This window comes from Mauremys mutica, unplaced genomic scaffold (genome assembly GCF_020497125.1).
Source record: "Mauremys mutica isolate MM-2020 ecotype Southern unplaced genomic scaffold, ASM2049712v1 Super-Scaffold_100434, whole genome shotgun sequence".
NCBI classification, from domain to species: Eukaryota; Metazoa; Chordata; order Testudines; family Geoemydidae; genus Mauremys; species Mauremys mutica.
In genome coordinates this window covers 180,964-191,835 of record NW_025423340.1, presented here as the reverse complement: position 1 = coordinate 191,835, position 10,872 = coordinate 180,964, and positions in this window count along the sequence as shown.

Genomic DNA, 10,872 nt, shown 5'->3' with positions numbered 1-10,872 from the left:
TTAGGGGCAAGGGACGTAAGGGTGCTGGAGGGGATGCAGGGGGGCCAGAGGTCACAGGTTTAGGGTTTGGGGGCACAGGGTTAGGGGTTTTGGGGGCACAGGATTAGGGGTGAGGGATGTAAGGGTGCTGGAGGGGGTGCAGGGTTAGGGGCACCAGAGGTTGGGGATGTAGGGGTTAGGGGTGCTGGAGGGAGTGCAGGGGGGAGCACAGGGTTAGGGGTGCAGTGGTTAGGGATGCCAGAGGGGGGCACAGGGTTAGGGGCGTGGGGGAGGACTCAGGGTGAACAGTGCAGGGTTAGAAGCACAGGAAGGGGCATGGGGCTCTCCTGTAGCCCAAGCCCACAGGAGATTGACCCCATGTTTAAAGAACAAACCTCTATACTAAGGGCTGCAATATCCACTGGGGTGAGAAAAACTGCATCAGCCCCTTGCTGGCCAGCCTGTGAGAGCTCTGACTGTGTGTCTATAAAGGGAACAGTGAATGGAAGCTAAGTTGCCCCGGTACGCACTCTCCTGTGCAGGGCCAGCTCCAGCTTTTCTGCCGCCCCAAGCAGGAGGGGAAAAAGAAAAGCTGTGGCTCTTTGGTGGCAGCTCAACCACAGTGCTGCTTCTGCGGCAGTTCGGCATCGAGTCCTCCCTCCCAGGGCCGGCTCCAGACCCCAGCACGCCAAGCATGCGCGTGGGGCGGCATTTTGCCGGGAGGGCGGCAGGCGGCTCCGGCGGACCTTCCGCAGTCATGCCTGCAGGAGGTCCACCGGAGCTGCGGGACCAGCGGCCCCTCCACAGTCACGTCTGCAAGAGGTTCCCCGGAGCTGCAGGACCGGCGACCGGTAGCGCGCCCCCTGCGGCGTGCCGCCCTGCTTGGGGCAGCCGGATTCCTAGAGCCGCCCCTGCTGCCTCCTTTCCTCTTCGGTAGACATTTGGCAGCAGCTGAAAGATTAAGACAAGGAATGAGGGACCCACCGCCGAATTTCCGCCAAAGACCCAGACGTGCTGCCCTGATACCGGACGGGCCGCCCCTTTGAATTGGCCGCTCCAAGCACCTGCTTGCTACACTGGTGCCTGGAGCCAGCCCTGCTCCCGTGACAAGCAGGGGCTGGTGCAGAGCGTGGCAGGGCAGGGAGATGACATCTCCCCTAAGGGCGGAGCCTTTTCACAGCAAGGGCAGCACCTCCCCGCAGGAGCACAGACCCCACCTACTCCTCCTGACACCAGCACCACCCTTCCCAGCACCGCCTCATGGCAGCATCTGCTTCCGGACTCGCACCAGAAACGGGAAGTCTGGGCCGGGCCTGGCAGCGGCTGTCAGGAAATGGAAGCAGGAGACACGACCACTCCCATGGTGCTGTGGGGCCTGTCCTGGCTGGTGGGAGATGGAGGCAGTGGACACTACCACTCCCATGGTGCTGTAGGGTTTTCAGGTGGGCTGCCCCCCCCCCCAGGGTTGGGCTCCAGGGGAGGTTTGGCAGCTTAAGAGACTGGGGGTGGGTTGCTTGGAGGAGGTTTGAGGACCAACAGCGAAGGGGAAGTTGGACACCGCCCAGAATATCAGGGAGACAAGGCAGGTGAGGTGATACCTGTTACTGGACCAGCTTTGGAGCCACACAAGGTTTTCTTCATGCAGGGGAAAGGTGCTCAGAGCATCACAGTTCAATAGAAGGTGGAACGCTCTGCCCCGAACACCAGACATTCCCCTACTTCCTGGAACAGGGGGGCCTGTCCCCATTGTCCTGTAAACAGCTCCACCATGTAACCCAGAGGTGGCTGCATCTTAGCACCAAGACACCAGTGGTCACTGCTCCAGAGGAGATGGTACATACAGGCCACTGCCCTACGTGGCCCCCAGACGTCACAGACTGTGCACTGTCTTAGCTGGTCCCACACGTTACTGCCCCAAGAGGTGAGGTACACACAGGCTACTACTCAAACTGGGCACCTGGGGTCACTGCAGCAATGGTTGGGGGGGATACATGCAGGGCACTGCTGAACATGGCCACCAGGGGGCACTGCTGCAATGGGGGTGGGCGGGGGGGATGATAAACAGGCCACTGCCTGAAATGGCCACTACCAGAATGGTGTGGGGAGAGGGGGGGGGAGATACCAATAGGGCACTGCCACACCAGGGCACCATGAGGAGGTCACTGCTCCAATTAGTAGAGATACTCATCGGGTAGTGCCCCAACTGGGGGCCCTACCCCAGAGAGAGAGGGGGCTGGGGAGAGAAGAGGAAATCAAAGGCCACTGCCTCACTTAGCCACCAGGGGTCACTACCTAAATAGGGGACACACACACACAGGGCACTGCCCCACCTGACCAGCAGGGGTCACTGCCCCAATAGGGGGATATACAGAGGGTATTGCCCCACGGGGATGCCAGGGATCAGTGCCTGCCATACCTGGCACAGGGGTAGAGGGGATAGGGTGACCAGATGTCCCGATTTAATAGGGACAGTCCCGATATTCGGGGCTTTTTCTTATGTAGGTGCCTATTACCCTCCACCCCATCCCGATTCTTTACAATTTCTATCTGGTCACCTGGGGGTGGGGGCTACACACAGGGCACTGCCATACTTAGCCACTAGTGCACATCCCCAGTGGGGGAGTGATGCACACCAGGAGCAGGGCTCACTGCCACAAAGGGGTTGGAAGATGCCCAGGGCACTGCCTGACACGGCCACCCAGGCACCCTGCCACCTTGGGGGAGGTGAAGAACACACCTCAGGCACTGACTCCTCTGGCTACCAGTGGTCACTGGCCCAATGCAGGGGTTGGGGGGAGTAAATACACACAGGGGACTGCCCCACTGGGACAACACGAGTCACCGAGATGAGAGTGGGGTACACAGAGGGCACTGCCCCAATGGCTGATATACATACAGGGCCCTGCCTCACCTACCCACCAGCACTCACAGGTGCAATGGCAGTGGTGGGGTCACATAGGCAACTGCCCTCAGTGGCCACCAGGGGGTGCTGCAGCAATGCTGGGGGGATACATGCCAGGCATTGCTGCCCCTCGCCACCAGGAGTCACTGCTCCTACAAGAAGGCACCTACAGGACACTCCCGTGCCTGGCCAGCAGGGGTCACTATCACTGGGGAGAGGCTATGGGGAAGCAGAGAAAGAGCAACTAACTGCAGTGGGGAAAATCGTCATCGACCGGGGAGAAAGAACGGACTCCGCTAGGACATCGCACCAACTCCGGCCAGGCTGGATACCAGCAATTCAGGGCTGGAGCAGCTCCAGCTGGAGGCTGGGTGAAGGCAGGTGACCTCGGTCTCTGTGCTGAGCAGGATGCGTTGGCAGCGAGGAGGGACAGGGAACCCCCCGGCCAGGGTCTTGCTGCCCAAGGAAGGGGAGATCTGTGGCAGTTTTGGAGTAGCTGGTTCAGCAGCCGTGAGCCGCACGCTTGTCCCTGCCTGAGCTCTCCAGGAGCACATAACACACAGGTGTGCGCTGGATGTAGGCACCAGTGTAACAACAGGGCCAGACTCTGCTGAGTGCTGCCTGCGAGAGACGGGGCAGAGTCAGACGGGCAGATGGGGGCAGGAGATGACAGGGCCAGCGGCCATGAGCTGAACCCATCACAAGTCCAGCCTGTGACGTCACCATCCGTCCCTGCAGCTCTCCATCTGTCCTGCTGTCCGTCCAACCCTCAACCCCCCATCCGTCCCCAATGTATGCCACACACCCCCCTTCACCCATCTGCCTCACACACTCATCTATTTCCTCATGCATCCTGCTGTCCCTCTGATTGTCCCTGCAGTGTCCAGCACAAGGAGGCATAGTGGACCCTGAGCGAGGCTTTTGGGTGATGCAGTAATGGAGCTAGTGGGTGATAAGGGGGGTTCTGGGCATCTCTGATCCCTGCCCCGATTCTCCTGCGCCCAAAGCCATGACCGCGAGCCCACCCCTCTCAGTCTCAGCCCCCACAGCCCCAAAGACATGACTGGCCACTCACGCTGTGACCCAGTGACAGCAATGAGGTCTCCCCGAAGATAGGGGGTGGGAGGAGCAACCCCCTTATCCTGGCAGGCAGGACACATCCTTCCCAGTATGGCAGAGACCTTGCCCGTGGGCAGATAGACCCAGCTGAGCCCATAGGAGACTGCGGGAGGGGGAGCAGAGGAAGAGGATGCAGGCAACTGAACATGACAGGTGTCCATGAAAGGAGAGAGAGAGAGTTTGAGTGTAAGTTGGCCAACACAGAGAGAGAAACCTCGGAGGAAGAAAGAAACTCAGAACAGGGAGTCACCCTCATGGATCCAACCTTCTGCTAGGGAGCACACACCACTCCTGGCCAGAGAGTGGATCAGCCCCCGCAAATGGCAACATCATCTCCCTTGAAGCCACAGCTAGTCTGGAAACCCACACCCAGGTAACGGGACGTCCCTGCCTGGAGCCAGGCGGGCTGTGACCAGAGCCCTTCCCAAACCAGATACTTATCTCACCGACAGAGACAGCTACTCTCATCCCAGCTGGGCAGGTCTTGCCTGGCATCAACAGGATTCACCCTGTCACTGCTCTCGCTCACTTTCCATCTCACCTCGGGGCTGGACTCCGTCCCCGCGACTTCTTTTCCCTTGGTATGAAACACAACACAAGAGGAAAAGAAAAGTCAATGGTGGCGAGGCTCCTCTTCTCGCTACTCCCGCACCCCAGGGCTCCGGCTTCAACCCTCCTCCCATTCTGCCATCACAGCTACAATTAGAAATCTGAGCCCGGGGCTCACACCTGGTTGTCTCCCCAATCCTTGGCGCTGTCCAGCATGTCTCCCTCCACAGAAGTCACCTGGCCTCGTCTTAGACTCCATCTTCACATTGCTCTTCTCCTTCCCAGAGCTCCTGCTCTGCTCCTCAGACCTGTCTGTCCTCAGCTCTGCAGGCAGAGGGGAAGGGGCATGATGGGAACACACACGCCCCATTCCAGACATCACGCAGCATCCACCGGGCTACCAAACCACGTCACCTTCGGCCAAAAACCACCCCCCGCCCCGAGGGAGCAAAAAGCCTTTGTGAGCTCAGTACACACAAGCCAGGAAAAGATTAACACCCACAACCAGCCCAGCCAAAGTGGGAGCTTCCCCACCTTCCCGGCCACAGGTCCACGGGGCTCATGGGTGGAGGAGTTTGGTGGGCTGTGGGGGTCCCTGAAGAACTAGCTCAGCGTGTGAATGAGTGACTGGGATGTATGTGGGGGCCGGACTGTGGGTTGGGGTGTCCAGGAGGACCCAAGGGAAGGGACTAGGGAGATTAGGGATAGAAGAGGGTAGGGATATTGAGGTGCATTGTGTGAATGTGGGTTTATAGAGCCCAGGAAGGATAGGCGGGGATGGGTTGGAGGACCCCACAGTGGCTGAAAAGGGGAACCTGGCAGGTTTGGGGATAGCAGAGATTGGAGATGAGGAACCTCACACCCTGGGGATGGACTGGGGGAGTGGGGGGATGGGAAAGTGGGGCCCAGCAATGGAGAAATGGGTTGGAATCAATTAGGGGCAGGGCGCTGAGGACAGGGATGGAGGAAGGGGGGGTTGGGGTGCTGAGGATGTGGGGGGAGGAGGATGTCGGGGGCAAAGGGAAAGGCCAGGCAGAGCGGACAGGGTGGGGGAAGGGACGCTGGGGGCTGAGGGATCCCCACAGATGGGGGTGAGGCTGGCAGGAGAGTCACAGCAGACGGGGGGACACGGGGGGCAAGTTGGGGGGGCCTTAAAGGGGCTGTTGGGGCCCTACAGAGGGAGAGGAGAGGGTGGGGCTGGCAGGAGGGGGGGACACTGCAGGGGCAGGTTGGGGGGGGTTGAAGGCCCTGCGACCCCCGGCTGCCGTTTGTGGGGCTGCTCCCAGGCAGCTCAGCCCCCCCACTGCTGCCCCCCAGGCCCAGCTGGGGGGGGTGAAGCCCTTTCACTCCGCGCTGCCTCTGCCCTGTGCCCCCCCCCCAGCCCGGATCCCACGGGCCCGGGGCTGCTCCTGGGGCAGGGGCTGGTGCCTGGAACTGGGGGTCTGAGCCCCCGGCCCCGGGGTGCGGAGCCGCCACTCACCGTCCCGCCCCAGCGCCCCTCGGACCGGCCCCGCCCCCCGCGCCCGCCGGCTGCCCCCAAGCCGCGTCCCCCGCTCCGGGACCCCCCAGCAGCGCCGGGGCGGGTCCCACTGGTGCCGCCCGCGGGACTGAGCCGCGCAGCCCCTGGCCGCGAGCGGGATTCAAATCCCAACGGCCGCAGCGCGAGCCCGGGGAGGGGGGGGCCGAGGGAACCGGGACCTCCCCCCACGCGCCGTGTCTCCGTCCCGCGCTCTCTCCGCCAATCAGAGAGCGGGGAGGGGCGCGGCGAAGTGACGAGTTACGGCCCCTCCTCCAATAGAGGCCGCGTGTGTGTGAGAGAGAGAGAACTACACTTCCCAGTGTGCACCGGAAGGGGGCGCGTTGTCTGAGCAACCGGTCCGTCACTTCCGCTCTGAGACGAGCCAGGAACTACAACTCCCAGCCTGCCCCGGGGCGCCTCCGTCCTCTCCAGTCCGGGTGAGGGCGGGTCCCTGGGTCAACCTGACACCTCCCCCCGCCTCCCCCCCAGCGCAACTCCTCAGCCCCGCCCCGCCCCCCTCCGGTTCCTGACGCGAACTCGCCTGTCCCGGAGTTTCGCCCGGCCCTGCCCCCCCCCCGCCTGCTTCTCCCTTGGCCTCGTCTCTCCCCACCCGGGGGGGGGGGGGGCTGTTGGATGGAGCCATATGGAAATACGGGGGAGGGGCAGGGCTGGGAGCCAGGACTCCTGGGTTCTCCCCCAGCTCTGGGAGGGGAGGGAGGTAGAGTGGGGGAGGGGCTGGGGTGCCTGCTGCCCTCGCGGTGAACAGCAGAGCCCCCCCCCCCCCCGGCAGCTTGTCACCCCAACCAGGCGCTGGGTGTGCTGGTGCCTGGAGCCGCCCCTGGTTCCAGCCCCTCTGCCCAGGCAGCTCCCCCAGCCTGACACACACACCCAGCCCCTGCACCCGCCCCACCCCAGGGCTCCTCAGCCCAGAGGGGAGCCCCCCGGCTGAGTGGGGAATCAGAACCCCCCGAAATTACCCTGGGACCAGTATGATCTGCCTCCGCCCTGCCCTGCTCTGCATGTATTCGGAGTGAGTCAGTTTCCCTGTCCCAAGGTGTGTCCTGCCCTGTGTCTCTTCTCCTCCCCAGTTCCCTCCAAACCACCCCATTTCCCTGTACCCCGGGCTGGGTCTCTGCCAACCCCCCTTCTCCCTTCCTGCCCCCAATATCTCCCGGCCCCTACAGGTCTATAGGGCTGGATCCCTCCCTCCCCCCTTCTCCCCTCATTTCCTGCCTCTGGGGGTCTATGGAGATGGGTGTCTCCTCTGCCATCCCCTCTCCTACCCCCCATATCCCGCTGCCTCTAGGGGTCTATGGGGCTGGGTCTCTCCTCCCTCCATCCCCTCCCCTGCCCCCAATATCTCCCTGCCCCTACAGGGCACGCTCACGATTTGACAAGTTTTGCCCAGGGCACCATTTCCCCTGCAGGTAAATGTCAGGGTCAGGAGCTTGCACTCCTAACCCTCTTTCCACTCCAAGACTGCTAGGCTAGAGTCCCCTATCTTGTATTTAGAGCCTATATTTTTTCTTACCTTCTACACAGATGACAATATCTTTGAAACAAATCCACTTTTCTTCTGCCTCCTCCTCGGCCTCTCTGCCACGTGCCGAGCGCTTTCTCTTCATGCCCGCGCCGGGGGGCTCACATGGCGGCTCCGTACACAGGCAGTTGGAGGCCACGGGTTCCACGCCGCGGGTGGAGGAGTGGCTGGTGACGGATGTGGCCGCAGAGGGGTGATGGCTTGGGTCCCTGGGGCCAGCAGGGGCAGAGCCCCCCTCCTCTGTGTCCTGAGGAACCTGGCTCCTGGAGAGACCCCCCTCCTCCGCTGTGTCCTCAGGACCAGGGCTCCCGGCAGAGACGCCCTGATGAGGGGGCGACTCCCTTGATCTCTGCGACTCTGAAAGCAGAATGAAAGTCCAGGTCCTGTGGCCATCGCCCCCTGCGGTGAGTGCCCCACCCGCTCCCAGCCCTGTGTCCCAGGCCCAAAGGGGCCCCCCGCGGGCAGGGGGAGGGGGTGGGGAAGGGGACTCACTGAGTGCGACTATCAGGGGAGCGCCCGGTCAGGGGTCCGACACGCTGCCCCCAGGGAAGGGCCAGAGCCCCCTCGCTGGGCACACTGGAAACTAGGCTGGACAGAGCCCTAGACAACGTCCTGTCGGTGCCCATGCTGCCCTGGCCCTGGGGGGATGGACACTCTGCCCCACTGGGCTGCCTCAGCCCTGACATCTGTCACCCTGGCATGGTTACTAGGAGCAGCCTGAGACCTGGCTGTGCCCATCTCCAAGGCCCCTGGCTTAGGCTCCTTACCCCAAGGGCACAGGACTCTTCTCCTCTGGGACCTCCCTCTCGCCCTCAGCTGCCCCAGCACCCGGTAGTACATGCGGCAGCTGAAGCCTTCGCGCAGCCCCTGCTTCACATGGTGGGTCAGGGCCTCCAGGCTGGGAAAGACTCGGCAGCAGGCCAGGCACCGCAGGCCCTGCTCGATGGTGAGGAGCCACTCCGGGGGCGCTCCCGTCGGCTGCTGCGGCGCCTGCTCTGCTGCCCCCCCGGCGCCGCACTCTGCCCCTAGTTCCACGTCCCCCAGCTCGGACTTGGTGTGGGAGCTGCTCAGGTCCGAGCCGGCAAAGCTTTCTCCTCCGCTGTACTTGGCCTTAAAGATCCGAGGCCACTTCCTAATGGCTCCAAAGCCGGCCCCGGTCTCCCAGGCCACCGAGACGCCGTTCACAGCCTGGACCTTCATGTAGAAAAGGGACTTTTCTTCTGCCTCCTCCTCGGCCTCTCTGCCACGTGCCGAGCGCTTTCTCTTCTCGCCCGCGCCGGGGGGCTCACATGGCGGCTGCGCACACAGGCGGTTGGAGGCCACGGGTTCCACGCCGCGGGTGGAGGAGTGGCTGATGACGGATGTGGCCGCAGAGGGATGCTGGGTCCCTGGGGCCAGCAGGGGCAGACACCCCCTCCTCTGTTGTTTCCTCATGACCAGGGTTTCCGGCAGAGACCCCTGGGTCGGAGCCACTGGATCAGTTGCTCCTAATAAATACAAGGAAGTGGTGTTAGTGGGGTCTAAGAATTGTTCTTACCCCAAAACCAAATGGGGGAGCTGAAGGGGATGCTTGTGTTCATTCTGGATAAAATGTGCTTTGCAGGATACTTGTGCCTAGGGAAGCCCGCTGCGGATCACCAGCCTCGGAACATTCTAGAGAAAGCCAGGGGGAGGGGGTGAGCTCAGCATGTGGCATGGAGCACTATGAGCATGTGATAAACAAACCGATATATGGGTTTGTTTAACTCTGGTTGGTTAGAGCTTCCTGTTCTGTAAGTTGTTCTATAACTTGTTCTATAAGTGCCATGTGCTATACACTAGCAAGGGGAGGGGCTCCTGGCCCGATTCTTTGTCCCAGGGGCTCTCCTTGTGCACATATTGAATAAAGCCTTGTTGAATTGAATCGCATGGAATCGAAGTCCCTTGATTCTACCCAGCATCAGACTCACTGGGAACCACAAAATCCCACCAGTTTCTTGGCGCAGCGAGCAGGGTGAGAAATATCCTTCTGGATCACGACCTACAATCAAATTAGAGGGTGCGTTTGTTCATTTTTTATTTGGTTGTGTGTCTCTGACCTGACTGGTGACTCTCATAACTTTTGTGGTAAGCAAGTCTTGGTGCTGGGGAATTCAGGGAGTTTGTTGCAGTCTTAAGATATTGTACTTAGTGTGGGGGCTGGCTAAGCTGTAAGTTCCTCTGACTAAGGGTATGGCTACACTTACGGTTTGCAGCACTGGTAGTTTGCAGCGCTGGTCATCCAGCTGTGCAGGGCCAGCGCTGGTGTGTGGCCACACTCACAGCTACCAGCGCTGGTGTGTGGCCGCATTTGCAGCACTTTTGGGAGTGATGCATTATGGGCAGCTATCCCAGCGTTCAAGTGGCCGCAACGTGCTTTTCAAAAGAGGGGAGTGGAGTGGGGTCTAGTGTGACAGGGAGCGGGGGGAGAGAGAGAAGGGATTTTTGGAGCCAACACTGTGTGTTTAGCTTCCTGCCTTGAAAAATCAGAACATGTTTCCGACCCCTTAGTCTTAACTCTTAATTGCAAACAGCCTGCAGCCAACACGACTCCCCCGCTGTTTCATTCACTGCCTGCCTGCCTCTCATCTGATTGTTTACAGCCAGGTACAGATGATCACAGCAAACAGGAGCTTTGTTTGTTTTTTTAGATAAGCAGCAGCGGCAACGGAGCTCCGCGTGGAGCTCATTCATAACAAAACAAAGAGAGTAATTTATAAAAGCATTCTGGGATACATCCTTATACCCTGGAGGCCAATCACAGCGCTGGTGTGTGGCCACACTTGATGACCAGCGCTGGAATCCTTATTCCCCATGCTGAGTGAGGTGTACGGCCAGCGCTGCAGCCAGGGAGTTGCAGCGCTGGAAGTGCCCTGCAGGTGTGGCCACTTACTAATTGCAGCGCTGGTGGAGGCTTTCCGGTGCTGCAACTCGCCAGTGTAGCCATACCCTAAGTGCTGTTGAAGTGGGAAATCAAAGAGGCTGTAAGGAGCAACAGTTAGGGTAGGGGCAGGTATATCCCTAAGTACCTCTAGCTAATGTGTTGGCTGGCCCTGATCTCCTAATTGGACATTGTAATTGTGCAGCTCAAATAAATTGGAAAAAGGATTAATCTGCTGATTGGTCATTTTAGTCTGGGGTGTTTGATTTGAATACATTGTTATTAGTCTGTAAACAGAATTGTGTTTAAAAATTTGGAGATTGGATGATATTTAGCTTAAAAAAAAGGGAAAGATGAAGGGATAT